Source organism: Pinus tabuliformis, chromosome 1_2, assembly GCF_031772625.1.
Source record: "Pinus tabuliformis cultivar Carrire ecotype Pingquan chromosome 1_2, CPIR1, whole genome shotgun sequence".
Lineage (NCBI taxonomy): Eukaryota > Viridiplantae > Streptophyta > Pinopsida > Pinales > Pinaceae > Pinus > Pinus tabuliformis.
In genome coordinates this window covers 934,123,920-934,140,717 of record NC_142298.1, presented here as the reverse complement: position 1 = coordinate 934,140,717, position 16,798 = coordinate 934,123,920, and positions in this window count along the sequence as shown.

Genomic DNA, 16,798 nt, shown 5'->3' with positions numbered 1-16,798 from the left:
GAATGTGGAAAATGATTTAGGAAAAGTGCATTTAGTGTGTGCTCTCTGCTCTCTATTGAAAGAATCGTACTTTTCTTTCCTTAGTAGCTAGGATTTTCATTGCTAAAAGAAAAACAAACGACTGTTTATTATTTTAGATTGCATATTTAGGAATTTTACACCTACATCATGCGGTGAACCTTGAAAGACAAACTTCTAAAAATATCAACTGTAAAATAAACCTCAATGAACATAAAAATGCTTTGGAACCTAACGCAACATATCTAGAAGTCTAGGCTAGAGACGTGTTCCAGCGTCGTAAAACCTGGTAACTATCATTTTCATTGAAGGTCATGTGATTTCTCCTCTTTGATACGACAAGTTCTAGTACGAACTTGTGCTCCCCGTACCGTCGAGTATATATTGTGAGACCACAATAGGCTGATATCCTTTATCCTTAAGAAGTCATGTCTGCCACCCTATCGATCGTAATGCACTGAACACAACATTCAGGAAGATTGATTGTCGTACATAAGTCCTTGGTAATTTCTCTTTAATTTCCCACCAAGGTGTATTTTGCAGTTTTGTGATTGGTTTGGTAATCCCTCTATCTAGATTTCCAGAGTAGTCACTTTCATTTCTTTTCGACTCCTTAAAAGAAAAGTTCCATCTGAGAACTTGTCACTTTAGGCTCATTAAAAATCGAAGGCGACTAGAGTCACCTTTAGATTTTTCTCGACTCTTAAAAATTGAAAAATCAAAGTTGTGTCAAAGTGTCATAAAGTTTATTTAATATGGAATAACATCCCTATTCCTTCATTGATCTTAGGTTGAGATAATGGAGTCCACCAATCAAGGAATTCCCCTTGGGGGGAATCCTAGTCCTTTCTCTTCTTGGGGAGATATTGGTGCTCCATATATGGCTACATTGTCCCTTCCAGGAATCACAATTGGCCTGCCAGTATGGCTATTCTCAACCTCTGTCGTTCAAAACACCGTAATTCCTCAGCAATCGAATCAGCAACCAGATGATACTGAAGTTATCCCTTCACCTTCTACTTCGTTTGTTTCTCCCTCTCCTTCTTCCTCTTTGCTTGGTGAAACTAGTGATACTAAAAACCAAGTAGCTGAGAAGAAGAAGAAAGGGAAGGAGAAGAAGAAGAAGAAGTCAGTCAAGCAAGCGGGCAACCATGCATCACCCGGCGAAAATCCATGTACCGAACTTTCCAAACCTAAATCTCCATGCATAATTTGCATAGGAAACCATTTTCATTGAGATTGTCCTTGCATTCTACAGATCTTGAGAGAATGGTCTCCCTGTTTGCACCATCCGGTGTCATCAACCTCTATCGATCATGTTGATAACACACCATCAACTAGTGAAAATGAAGTCAATGGACAAAAAGGAAAGTTTAGATTTCCTTGTAGGTTGTGTGAAGGCAATCATGCCCTACACCATTGTCCTTTTCTAGATGAAGCTGAAAGTGTCTTGGATAACCATCTTGCTTCATTGCAGCGACTTCTGCCTGGATACAAGAAACTCTTGCCGAGTCTGTCGCTAGTTGAAAATTTGACTGACATGACTCAATTGTTGGTCGAAATGCCTATCGTTGAAAGTAAACCTTCTGAGTCCATACCAGACCAAATTCAATAGGTAGAGATGGCCATCGACCTAGTCTTGCCTTCAGAAGGTCTACCTTTAGATGATATAATTTCCAAAGAGAATGAGAATGACACTATTCAAATTCTTTTTTTTAATACAGAGTTTGACAAACATGGGGGCAATCCACTCATTCCTTTACAACAGAAGGAAATTTCCCTAGTTTAGGAGGTTCATCCAACTGTTTATCCGGTACCTCCTTCGAGCAGTCTAGTTGTTTCCTTCGATTGGAATCAACTAGAAAGACTCCGCCTTCCATCTAGCATACCATTCCGGATCATAATACAAGTGTACAAAATGATCGTGTCTGGCACTATCATAGATGAAGGGGCTTCACTGAGTATCCTTTCCTCAACTACTTGTAAAGCTCTTGGTTCGCCATCGCTTCTGCTTGAGAATCAAAATTCGTCAGGCTTTAACAAAGGAACTAGTCGACCGTTAGGGATCCTTCCGAGGTTACCCATAACTTTGAAAAGGAAAACTATTCATTTGAACATGATGGTAGTCCATGGGACACTAGATTACAATCTACTCCTTGGGCGTGACTATGTCTATAGCATGGAAGCTATTTTTTCCACACTCTTTCGAGTAATGTGTTTCCCGCATGAAGGCAGAATGATACAGCTTATCGACCAGCTTTAATTTCCTGGTTCAAACAAAGCTAAAAGTAAAACATCATCCCTAAATAGTCTCTTCGCATCAAGAATGTCTCTTCAACCTCCATTTCATCCACCTAATTACTGCGGTTAGTTCGATGAGTGTAACGAAGGCTAGGGGGCATGCACCCTGGTCTGCTTCAGCAGACGAACCAAGTTGAAAAGATAGATTTCCACGTAGGTTATATGATTGATCTAAAACACCATTTCCTTGTAGGATTTGAGTATTAGTCTGAAACTCAAAGGTTATGTGATTGGAAGCTCACACCATTCACCTTTGTCTATTTCAATGCACAAAGCCAAGGAAGTGTTTTGTCTGCTCCACGGACGAAACAAACCTACTTGAATGCAAGGACTTCCATACGGTGACCTCGGAACTCTACTTTTCTTCATACCTGGGGGCATGCAACCCTTTTTATGCAAGCGAAAGACAACCAATTAGGTTAGCTTTGTAGCAGTTTTAGCTTAGTTGTTTAGTTCAACTGCTTAGGTTATGTGAATGGTCTGATCCACCATTCACCTTTATTGGCAGCATACAGACAAAGCAAAGGAAGGGTTTTGCCTTGGTAGAGGACAAAACCATCCTACCTAACCTCATTAGTTCCTTAGCTTTAGTGTATTTAGCTCTGTAGTTTGGTCATTTTTAGTCTGCATGAAAAGGCAATGAGCGAATTTTTGCATGGTGCAAGCTCATTAAAAAATGAACCTACTAACAAGAGACATCTTTAAGCAACTGGCACGAGCAATGTTTCTGCAAAGCTCAATCCTGTTAAAAATAAACCTGCCACTGAGCACATGTTGGCACAAGGTTCAAGCTCATTAAAAAATAAACCCGCCTTCAGTAAACGACCTTTGTGATTGCCTTGCTATCAGATTTTGAACCTTGATTGTGTTCTTCCGTCACCTCCATTCTTCTAACCGATCATGCGCTTCCACTTGATTGTTTACCCTTTTAAGGAACAGCTGCGACAAGTGATTGTGTTAGCCACCCTCTTCATTTCCATGTTTTGAGAAGTTCCAAACTTACCTGGAACCAGCTACTACCAGAAAACATCACTTGTTCCTAAAAAATGAGTTTCTTTTAAGCTCTTTTTAAACTCATTAAATATGAAAATATTGCTGAGCTACTGGCCTTTCCAGCTCGTTAAAGTAAGGGGAAGCACCATCCCTCCTGTACGTTTTAATCTTTTAGAACCTGAGGGATTATCAAAAAAAAAAGATCGAGCGCTTGTCTTTTCGGCTCGTTAAAGCGATCGAAAAATCTTCCCTTTCGTATTATTTTATACTTTTTTCGGACTTAAGGGATTATGCCACGAAAAAGGACTACTGGAGTTTCCTTTTCGTCCCTTTTCAAACTCTCTAAACATGAAAAGGACCAAGTTATCCTTTTCATTAAACTCGTTAAAACAATAGCGACAAACTTGTCCATTCGGACAAGAGTGAGTTTCACTGTCGCTAGGCTTGCTAAAACATAGCGACAGGTTTGCCTGAAGGGTAAATTATAGAACAAGCATATGTTATCCTCCTCAGGCTTGAAAAAAATAAAGAAGTACTGGTCAGCAATGACTGGGAAAAAAGGGAAGAAAACTTGAAGAACTTCAGTGGTAGCAGGTCGCTCTTGAACATGACACTTTCACTCCATCACCATGATTGAGTTGGGTTGGGTTATTCCGTTCACAGGTCACATCACCATTTGTCCTCCGTACCATCTATTTTTGGGGTTAATGCTACTAATCCATCTTACTGTCATTGATATGTTCAATAGAATTCATTTAGAGAATTCACTACCCAGCTAATGCCTCATCCACTGCAATACCTTCACCCTCCATTCTTTAGGACCACCATTCCTGAGCCTTGTATCATCAGATCGTTTTCACCTCCATATAATCATTTGCTTCGTTTCATGTCGTAGATGTGGGATTCATTAAGGCCCTCCTATGACGAGTCACTTCTTGTTGACATCAGCTCATTAGCCAAGAAGTTGACTTAGGAACAACCCCTTCAGTACTTTGGAGCTTGCATGCCTTAATGGTGAGTTTCTTACTTTCAGTGACAGGTTGACATTAATGGCCTTCGATCGAAAGATTTTGTGTGATGTTCGACATCAGATCATATATTCAAACCACATAAATTGTACTGTATTACCTTGAGGGTCATTATCACTATCAGTGATTCCTCTTGCGCCTATTAATAGCTTACATCATTGGCTAGTAATCAGGCAATGTCTTTCCATGTTCGACTTCAGAACATCTTTTCACATGGATTGACTTGTACATCGGGTGAAGATTGAACGACTTTGAAGACCATGGATCTAGTTTCATCCATCCGGGCTGCGATATATTCAGGAAAATAAATACATCAAATGTACACAGAAGCTACACAGATGATCATCCAAGCTAAGGGATGATGACTCTACAAAAATCACCAGTCTGCAACAGCGGGCGATTATCTGTCCTATGTACATGAAAATGAATTTATAAATCCGAGCATGGGAATGCCCACCTCAGCTAGATCATGAAAATAATATGAAGATGATGTATTTTATTGTATTTTATACAGGTCACCTTCCAGTTCAAATACCTCGGATCCTCATGTTAAAGCATTTCACCTGACATCAGAAGATTTACAACTTCATGCTTTAGGGGGCAACTGTTATAGACATATTTTGGCACTACAACCCCAATCACATATGTCGATAAACCAAGGGCTCTTTAACCCCTAAAAGTGTTGTTTCATACCCTAAAGAATCATGGTCAATTGATTACATCATTTCCCAGAAGTTCCACCTGGAAAAACACTCAGAAATGGTCAAAACTTGACCATATAGACTGCTCCATGGTCAAGGTGCGATGCATACTGGCTACTCCACTAGCCAAGTGTGATGCATATTGAAAGAGCCTTCTATAGGGTGCGATTAGTGAGAGTAGACAAATGGCAGAGACAGTTTGCTAAGTGGAAAACCAGAGAATCTTCTAGAAACTTCTCACATGATACTTACCTCTCTGAATTCGCCCAGGGATGAGTAAGAGATCAATGAAATCTCCAAGTGGAACCAAGAACTATCAGTGGAATGACACTAATCAAAAACCTAGAAGCTGACTCACCCCTTTGCAAATATCTATAAATGGATCCCCCATCTAAGAGATCTGGAGGTTGGAATTTTGTAATTTGTAAAGAAGTGTTGTTGGTTTCTCTTTGAGAAGAGACATTGTATTGTTGGGTGATCTTGCTTTTCATGAGATGAAGAGGGCTTTGATGCTGGGAGGATGATGTTGGATCAGACAACTGGGTTGTAATCCTCTCTTCTATTTATACTATCAATAAAGTTCTTTGATTTTTTCTCCATATAATCATGTATTTTTGAATATTGTTATTTGTTCTTTGATGGTTTTTTGTTGCTTTGCCTCTATAGGTATTCTCTAAAGCGGGACAAGTAGGAGAAGAGTGGCAAGCTCTATCAAGGGAGAGAGGAAACAAGCAAGGAGCCAAGTGGAAGATACAGGTTGGTCCTCTTTGCTTCTCTCTTATCTATCATACATAAAGGAAATCTTGAAGTGCTTTGAATTGTTTGTTTCTAAGATAGCTACCCATCTTAGTGGGACTAGCAGATTGAAAAAACACTAGTTTTCTCAGAAACACTCCTGGGCTTCCTGCTTTACTTTTATCAACCTAGTAGTTTGTAACAAACTTGGATGCGACAGTACTGTATGCACAAGTACTAGTTCTTACTGCAAGATATCACTTGGTCAGCTGGTGCAAGATCACTAGCAGCTCAAGCCAACTTCTATGAATTCCAGAAGAATATTTACATGTGATGAAAGAAATGAAAGCTTACTCTATAGAGGCTACTCTACTTGCAAAAACAGAAAGAAGACTGAAATGCAAAGTAAACCTAGCAAACTCTAATTAACCAACTAATCCTATTTTTGTAGAAAGAGAGATGAAAAACCATGAAATGAATGCTATTACTTAATATAGGAAGCAAACAACATCTACTCAAGCTATTTCTAGAAGGAAATGAGAAAAAAACATCTTTTTGGATTTTTATGTATTTTTAGGTGAAATTGTCATGCATGTAATTTATTTGTTTGCGAATGTGGTAGTGATTAGGTGGTGATGGAGGGTGAATTTGGAGATTTCGAAGGTGTAGGAAGGTGTGGATGGGTCCTAGAAGGTCCTAGGTGGCCTTCTGGAGGCTTTTCCTACAATCGGACTTCAAAAAGACACCTACAGGAAAATCTATAGTAGGCTACAGGAGGTCTACAGGAGATCTATAGGAGGATTCCGAGAGCTGTTTTAGAGGGTTTCGAAGGTAGGAAAATGGGTGGAAAGGGTAGTTGATGGCTAGGAGGATGTGTTAAGGTGTCTAGGGTTCATCAAGAAGGATTAGAGAAGAGAAAGATGGTTTGAATTGTTCAAAGAAAGAGAGGAAAGTTTATGAGAAAAGTGCAGAAAATTAAGGCATCTTTGTGAGGGACTTTGGATGACTTGTGGAACATAGATCAAAGAGAGATGGTGATGGCTGATTGGCTGACTTATTGTGAGCAGATATGTACTGCCAGAGGACTGAAAATCAAACACTAAGATTAAGTAAGCAAAGAAACTAGCTACACCAAAAAAAAAAACTTTGCATCAAGCTAAGCTAAATTCTGATCTAGGAAAGTAAATGTTGAACAATGATATATGGAAAGGAAGCATGGAAGGAAATTTATTGCAAAAAAAAAATGAGCATGGTGAAATAGATCTATAGCAGAACATGAACCTTCTAACAAGCTGCAACACCAGGAATCTTATGGAAAAGGCAAATTTGTGTTTTTTTTGTGGCAGCAAGAGGGTATTGGCCTCAGTTCATGGTCCCAAAGGGAGGAAAGGAGGCCAATGCTCTATTGATGGCATTTTTGTATCTTTTTCCTATCACTATTCAACCTGCTACAACAAACTGAAATGGAAACAACCTTTTAAATCACCAAAAGCAACCTATCCTTAACTAAGAAAGAAATCTATCTAATAGAAATTAATTCATAAACTGAAATAAAACATATAAATACAAGAAAAGAGGTGCTTGGATGCTTGGATTGGGCCCTAACACAAGATCTTCAGCCCTCTGAGGTGACTCAGTGCTAGCTCAAAAACAATCTCATCTTCATTATCAAAATAATAGTAAGATTACATGAAACTGTCCACAAAAGTAAGCTCGAAGTTTAACAGAGAAAAACTGCAACAAAAGTTTGAAAATTTAAATAAAATTAAACAACCTAATGAGGCCCTAGGCCTATCTACTTATACAACTAAAGCTCCCAATAACTTCCTTAAAATGAGGGAGGTCTGGCTCCCAAAACTTGAGATAGACAGAAGTTATCCTCCACTTGCTCGGTTGCCTCTTTGGTGCATTGATGTGGCTGCTTGTGGTACGAGCTTCTTGAAGGAGAATTTGAAGTAGGGAGTCATAAATGAGGGGGACACCCTCCTATAAATCCTCTCCCTTGTTTTCTTCAAATATTTGCTACCAAATGTCCATTAAATCTTTGACTTTGTCTCCAAAATTGACCAAAAATCTGCATTAAGCACACATTAGACTCCATGGCATAATGACCAACCGAACTCACTCTATTAGCATAAATATAATGAAAAGCATGCAATAAAATAATGATAATGGTGTATTAAGCTAAGTTAGGAGGAAAAATGAGCCCATATAATCACCCATTTATGGGGCTCATCATATACCTCTGACTGTTTGGTTTAGGAGTCCCAGCAATGGGTCATATGGTAATGCCTTGACGACAATTTTGCATAGAGTTACGTAAGATAACTCTGTTGGTAGCAAGTGTTTTACATATGCAGTGAACCAAGAAAGGTGCATGAGAGTTTCTAACACACGAGGGTTGAGATGAATGTGCCCCTTGGAAACCTGTGATAGCACGAAGTTAACAAAGGGAACACACGAGCAAAGATGCATTACAACATGCAAGGCAAGTTGGCTAGCAATCCAAAGTTATGGTTAAACCAATAACACATTTAAGAAAGATTCATACATACATACACCTTGGAAACCTATGATAGAACAGAGTTAAAAAAGGGAACACACGAGAAAATATGCATCACAACATGCAAGGAAAGTTGGCTAGCAATCGAAAGTTATGGTTAAACCGACAACACATTTAAGAAAGATTCATACATACATACACAAAAAGCTATACATGCATGCGTAAGCAAAAATATACATATATCATTTAGAGTAAACGAAATAGCATAAAATACAATACAACATATGCATGAAATGTGTTGGCTCTTTTTGTTGGAAATAATAATGAGGGGGGGGGGGGGTGAATCAGTATTAGTAATTTAACAATCTTTCATTTCCATATACAGATTTATATACGCTACTTCTATTAATGAAACCTATGTGTATACGCAATTGTGTTTAGAGCAACCAGTGTATACCTTGCAATCTTATAATTTAGTTAGTTGATCTTTAATCTGTGTATCAGAACGATATAACTAGTAATCATATGCAGTAAACAGAACAGGTAATCACACACATGAACACAAGATATAAGGTGGAAACCCAATGTGGGTGAAAAACCACCTGCTGCAATCATCTCAATCTTTCTTTAACAAGAAACTTCTTTTACAAATTTTGTACTGGTGCAGCCTTATACCAGTATGCAAGCTTCTACCTGCAGAAGGCTACAACCTTCTCTCGTACTCTAGCTTTTCCTGGAAGGGAGCTACAACCCCCTTAGCTCTTGTACTAGCTACTGTGTTTACTAGTATGTAGGTTCTGACCTACAGAAAGCTACAACCTTCTATTTTCTTCCAGGGACCACATTTCATAAATTTTGAGACTGGATCCATCAATAACATCAGTCAAACATTAAATATATCTGCATCAATCAATCTCCTTTGCACCAACCAAAACTGAATCAAACAATCACTTTTATGAATGATGTAACCAGAACCAAATGCAGAAGCCAGAACACTGCAAACAACAAACAAAAGTAGCTAAAACATATTTTATGAGATGCATGCTACTTCAATGTGTCGAACCTGCATTCATACATTGTTATCTGAAGGAAGGCCTGTGTATATGTTGTTTTTAAATGCCAAACCAGTGTGTATACGCGTCTTTCCTACACTAAACCTGCACACAGATTTGTAAAAGATTATTTAACCTTTACAACTATTCAAACATCAGTTATACCTAGATCATTAGATTTATAGATTACGACATGTGCCAATAAAATATCAAAACCACACAAAGATACTTCTCTTCAAGCCTAAATATATTGACCCATCAATAGAACTTATCCTTCTTCAAGCACTTAGGTTCCTCCTTGATTCAGATCCAGCTATGCACCATAACCCAATGACCAGTATTCTAGATCTTGCTCTTCATTAGATATTAAATGCTTGAGTGCCTTTGTCTAACGATCTCCTTATCCTTTTATAGTCTTAGTCCTTACTCAATAGCATGGTCCAAAACCACTTTAGAATCAATACCTTGGACCAAATACCTGGGGTCAATACTTTAGACAAGATACCTTAGACCAATAGCATGGGTCAAAATACCAAGGACCAAATTTTTTTTTTCCAACATGTACGCGCTTTTCCTTGTGTGAAAGTGTGTGTATATGCATACTCACCTTTTGGTCTGTGAACCTGTTTGTATACGTGGTTTGGTAAAGGGGAACCTGCATATACCTCTTTTTCCTTCATTCTGTGATCCTGAACTGTGATCTATCATCTGAGTGAGTTACCATCAAGGACAACACCTGTGTCATAGTGCCAAACCTGTGTCATAATGCCAACAATCTCCCCCTTTGGACTTGATGGCAACCCCAATTCATTCTCCCCCATTTTCATCAAGGGAAAAGGGTTATGCTCCCCCTGAGTACATGTTGAATTCTCTGATATGCTGAACTGTGTTGTTCATTTTCCCCTTGACTGTAAGCAAGGTCTGCAAAAAGATGTGCTACAAGAGGAACATGACTCTATACATCATAAATGACCTTCCTGTCACCAAAGACTCATACATACATTCATCTCCCAACCAAGTGGGGATATAACAAGATTTACTCATCCACCCAACCAAGTGGGGATACATAAAAAATTTATACATGATAAGACAAGAATATTACATCATCCATCCCAGGCATAGTGGGGAAACAAGAAAAAGGTCGTTACATGACCTTGATAATAAAAGTTATAAATAACATAGAGACAAAATATCAAAAACAAGACTATGATAGTCATCAACGACTATCATCAGCAGCATCTGTCAATCACCATCTAGACTAGCAACCATGATCTTCTTCTGCACCTATTCCACCTAAATAAAAAAAACTATGAAATTGTACCAAGATCTTCTAAGGTAATGCCAACAATGATAATGAATTATTAGAAGTATATGCTCCCCCTGAACCTGTGCCAAATGATCACTGTTAGATCCATATCAGACTCTTTTCATCATGAGTCTAGCCCACTGATATTCTTCAAACCAAACATATACGCGGCTTTATCCATGGAAACTAGCGTATGTACGCGGATACACTTCATGAGACTCACGTACAACCACTGTTATCTGAAACAGATAAGTTTCAATAGCAAGATGATGCATCAACTACTCCCAGCTTCTGCCTGAGGTATTCAAATGTCTCTTTGGGTAGTGGTTTGGTGAATATATCAACAACGTGTTCCTTGGAGGGAACATACTCCAATTTGACCTTTTGTTCAAGCACTTGTTCCCGGAGAAAATGATATTTGATAAGTATGTGCTTGGTCTTGGAATGCATGACTCGATTTTTTGAAATACTGATTGCACTTGTATTATCACATAGAATGGAGATGGGTGGAGTACATGAGATCTAAATGTCTTGCAATGTTTGCATCATCCAAAGGAGTTATGTGCAACAAGATGCAATAGCCACATATTCTGCTTCAACTATAGATAATGCAATTGAACTTTGTTTCTCTCTGAAACAAGACACTAATCTAGAACCCATATAGAATGCACCACCACTAGTGCTTTTTCTATCATCCACGCTTCCTGCCCAATCTACATCTGTGTATGCATGAAGTGTAAGATCTGTGTCCCTAGGATACCATAAGCCAAAATTCTGAGTTCCTTGAACATATTTGAAGATCCTTTTGACTGCCTACAGGTGTGATTCCTTTGGATTTGCTTCGAATCTTCCAACTATTCCTACTGCATGCATGATGGATGGTCGAGTACCTATTAGATAGAGCAGACTACCAATCATGGATCTGTAGGTTGGTTGATGTACTGTTGTTGGCTCATCATTTGCGCTGAGGCTGCATCCTGTTACCATAGGGGTACATACTAGTTTAGAATCTTCCATGCCATATTTCTTCAAGATCTGCTTGAGGTACTTGGTTTGTGATAAAAAAATATCATCTTTATTTTGTTAAACTTGTAGGCCAAGAAAATATGTGAGCTCACCAAGCAGGGACATTTCAAATTCTTTCTACATTATGAAGGCAAATTTTTGACTCATGGCTTCTTCATTACTACCAAAAATGATATCATCAACATACACAACAAGTATTAGCAATTTATTATTGTCAATCGTTATATATAGAATGCTATCAATTGATCCTTTTGAAAAACCTTGTTGATGAAGGTATTTGTCAAGACGATAATACTTGGCCCTTGGAGCTTGTTTTAGACCATAGAGAGCCTTTCTAAGTCTGCATACAAGTTTTGGATCATTTCCAAGGATGAACCTATTTGGTTGTTCAATATACACTTCTTCTTCTAGGTCTCCATTAAGAAAGGCAGATTTCACATTCATTTGATATACATTGAACTTTTGAAAACTAGAAAGAGCAAGAAACATTATTATGGCTTCAAGTCTAGCAATAGGTGCAAATGTTTCTTCAAAGTCTATACCTTCTTGTTGAGCATACCCTTTACAAACAAGTCTGGCCTTGTTTCTAATAACTTCTCCATTTTCATTCAGCTTGTTTTTGAATATCCATTTGGTTCCTATGACATTCTTATCATTAGGTCTAGGAACCAATTCCCAAGTATTATTCTTTTCAATCTGCTCAAGTTCATTCATGGCCTTGACCCAACATTCATCTTTTCATGCTTCATTTTCATTATGTGGTTCAACGGAGGAAAGCAATGTTAGATAGCTTGAAGCTTCTGTAATAATTCTTCTTGTCTACGCTCTTGCGTTTTTCTGCCCCAAAATTTGAGTCTCTGGATGATTCTTCTGAACATATCTAGATGGAGTCTTTTCTTCTACCCTTATCTGTTCTTCTAGTGCCTCATTGGTTTCTTCTTCAGAATTTGTCTAATTTGATGTGGAAGGATAGTCCTCATCTTCTTCATAATCTTCGGTTTTTACCTAATTTGGATTTTTTCCTGCTTCATCAGCTACAACATCAATACTTTCAACAATTTTCCCAACTCTTTTATTATAACACTTGTACCATTTACTTCGGGAAGAGTAATCAAGGAGAATGCCTTCATTTTCTCTAGGTTCAAACTTGCCAAGTTTTTCATTAGTCCTTTTGATGTAACATTTGCTTCCAAAAACTTTGAAGTATTTTACAGTAGGAGTCTTACCATACCAAATTTCATGTGGAGTTTGAGTGTTGTTTACCCGGACGTTTGATTTGTTGAGAATAGTGATGACAACAAATGCAGCTTCTCCCCAGAAGGTTGTAGGAGTTCCAGACTCATCTAGCATAGCACAAGCCATTTGGTGAACAATTATGTTCATCCTTTCTACCACTCCATTTTATTGAGGAGTTCTTGTTGTAGAGAATTCCCAAAGCTGAAGAATTCATCTGAGGTAAATTCCCCTCCTCGATCAGAACTGAGGCATTTGATTTTGAGATCTGATTCATTTTCAACCAAGGCTTTGAAGGCTTTGAACTTTTTGAAAGCTTCTTCTTTATGCTTTAGAAGTCCTATCCAACACATTCTAGAAAAGTCGTCAATGAACAATATAAAGTATTCTTCTCGACGAGGTGACTTTTTCCTAGATGGACCACATAAATCAGTGTGAGCAAGTACAACAGGCTTACTAGCTGATCCTTCCTTCTTAGGGAAATGTGCTCTGGTTTTCTTACGAAATTGACATGATTTGCATATTGTGTTTTCTAGAATGTTGATATCTGGAAGATCACGAACAACCTTGTATTTGCATGCTTTTCTTATTTGAGGGAAGCTTAGATGCCCCAGTCTTCTATGCCATAGCTAGTGTTCATCATTTTTGCTTAGGTAGCACTGTTGTTGTCCCCCCTTCAATATGTACAGGTTGATTGGAGTTCTTACACCTTTGATCATTGTTTCTCTTGTATCAAGCTCACTAACAACACATCCATTTGATCGAAATACTACCTCATTTCCTTGATCACACATTTGACTAACACTCAATAGATTATGCTTTAGACCATCTACATACATAACATTCCTAGCTTTAACCTTTTCTTTTAAGAGAATAGAGCCTTTACCTTTTATGACTATAGGAGTGTCATTACCAAATGAGACCTTCTTTTCCTTTTCTAAGGCATTATATGACTAAAGTTTTTCTTTATCACCTCTCATGTGTTTTGAGCATCCACTGTCGATATACCACTAATTTTCTTGTCCTTCTACATATAAGGATATTCCACATCTTTTTGTTTGTGGTTCTTTCTTTCTCCATGTTTTTGGACCTAATGAAGCTTGCTCCTTCTGAGATGTTTGCTGAAATTTACTCCCGCATTCAGAATCTTCATGACTGAAGTTGTTACAGATAGAGCATTCTATTTCATTTTCAAGAGAAGAAAAGTTATTGTAGGTCCTTTTCATGATCCCAGTCACATTCCTTTGATTTCATGCTTCTCTAGTCATGATGGTCTTGTAAGCAACACATTGAGCAACTTTGTGTCCAAAGTTATGACATGAAAAACATTGGCCATTAAAGAAATTCCTGCGATTATCAAATCTACTGACCTGATGATTGTAGTTTCCATTGACATTCATTCTTGAAGCAAATTGAGACTGATTTACCTATGATTGGTTATAGCTTCTATTCATCCTTGAAGTAAATTGAACCCGGTTTACCTAATGATCTAATTTATGCCTTTGCTGACGATTATCAACCTGTTCACTTCTCCTTGCTGCATCAAGATAACTTTTTGAGGTTGATGGCTTTTGTGCTTGAGATGCTTCTTCTCTATATCCAAGACCTGTATTTATCAGAGGAGAACGCTACACTTTGATAATTTCATCTAAAGTTTCTACTCCTTTATAAAATCTAAGATTGAGAGTTTTTTTTTTTCTCAATATCTTTTCTTAGACCCACAATTTCACATTCTAACTTTTCATTGTGTTTTTCCCTTTTAGCAAGTTGGAATGTCAGAATATCTATAATCATACTCTTTTCTTCTAAACAGATTTTAAGTTTAGAAATTTCTTCATAGAGACCATATTCATCTAAAGAATCCAAGAAATCATCATCTTCAAAAGCCATCAAAAGTCTATAATCATTACCATGTTCATCTTCATCACTATTTGATAAACTATCACTATCTTCATGTGTATAGTAGCTCTTATTACTTACATTATGTTTTCTATTCCATTTTGTCGGTTCCTTCCCTTTATCCAACTTATCTTTATGAGGACATTTGGCTACATAATGACCAACTCTTCCACAAGCAAAGCATTTGAAAGGTAGTTTACCTGTGAATCTTCCAAAGCCCCGTTGAAGGTTCTTGACAAAGTTTGCTTCTTCCTCTCCTTCTGAAATGTGTCCCAATTCATTGAGCTCTTCTCTTCCCGAAGCCTTGAATGCGGCTTCTCTCATATTTGATGGACCCCCTTTTCTCATTTCAAAAGAAGTTAGGATTCCGTGCAGATGTTTCATAGTAATACTTTGAAGATTCTGCTTTTCTTCTATGGCAGAAAATTTTGATTAAAACTTAGAAGGCAGGGATCTCAAAACCTTTTCAACTACAGTGACTTCTTTTATCTCTTCACCCAAGTTTTTTATGCGATTAACAATATCATCTATATGTAAGAAGTAATTAGCTATAATTTCATCATTGTGAATTTTGAGTGTTTCATATCGAATTCTGAGAGATTTTATTTTTTTCACATTTTACTTGATCGTCTCCTTCATAGCTTAGAACGATCTTGTCCCATATTTCTTTGGCAGTTTTGAGCTGCATAACCTTGAAAAATTCTAATTGTGACAGACTCCCTAATAGTGTGTTGACAGCCTTGGCATTTGTTTCATACTGCTTTTTACCTACAGTATATGTAGGAATTGCTGATGGAAATGTGTATCCTCCTTCCATGATTTTCCAAACTTCTATTCCAAGATATTGAAGATAGGTTGTGGTTCTTACCTTCCAATAGACGAAGTTGCTCCCATAAAAAATTGGTCGTCTAATGGATCCCTCTCTTTCATAGGTACTCATGATGATAGATCTTCCTCTAAGTGATCAACCTTTTTCTGAAGGACCTGCTCTGATACCAATTGTTGAAAATAATACTGGGGGGGGGGGTGGTGAATCAGTATTAGCAATTTAACAATCTTTCATTTCCATAAACAGATTTATATACGCTACTTCTGTTAATGAAACCTGCGTGTATACGCAACTGTGTTTAGATCAACCAGCGTATACCTTGCAATCTTATAATTTAGTTATTTGATCTTTAATCTTTGTATCAAAACCATATAACCAGTAATCAGATGTAGTAAATAAAACAGACAATCACACACATGAACACAAGATATAAGGTGGAAACCCAATGTGGGTGAAAAACCACCTACTACAATCATCTCAATCTTTCTTTAATAAGAAACTTCTTTTACAAATTTTGTACTGGTGTAGCCTTATACCAGTATGCAACCTTCTACCTGGAGAAGGCTACAACCTTCTCTCATTCTCTAGATTTTTCTGGAAGGGAGCTACAACCCCCTTAGCTCTTGTACTAGCTTATGTGTTTACTAGTACATAGGCGTTAACCTACAGAAGGCTACAACCTTCTCTTTTCTTCCAGGGACCACATTTCATAAATTTTCAGACTAGATCCATCAATAACATTAGTCAAACATCAAATATATATGCATCAATAATCTCCTTTGCACCAAACAAAACTGAATAAAACAATCACTTTTCTGAATGTTGTAACCAGAACATAGTAACAGTAACCAAAACCAAATGCAGAACCTAGAACACTGCAAACAACAAACAGAAGTAGTTAAAACATATTTTATGAGACGTACGCTACTTCAATGTGTCGAACCTACATTCATACGTTGTTATCTGAAGGAAGACCTGCGTATACGTTGTTTTTAAATGCTGAACCAGCATGTATACACGTCTTTGCCATACTGAACCTATGTACAGATTTGCAAAAGATGATTTAACCTTTACAACTATTTAGACATCAGTTATACACAAATAATTATATTTACAGGTTACGACATGTGCTAATAAAAGATCAAAACCACACAAAGATACTTCTCTTCAAGCC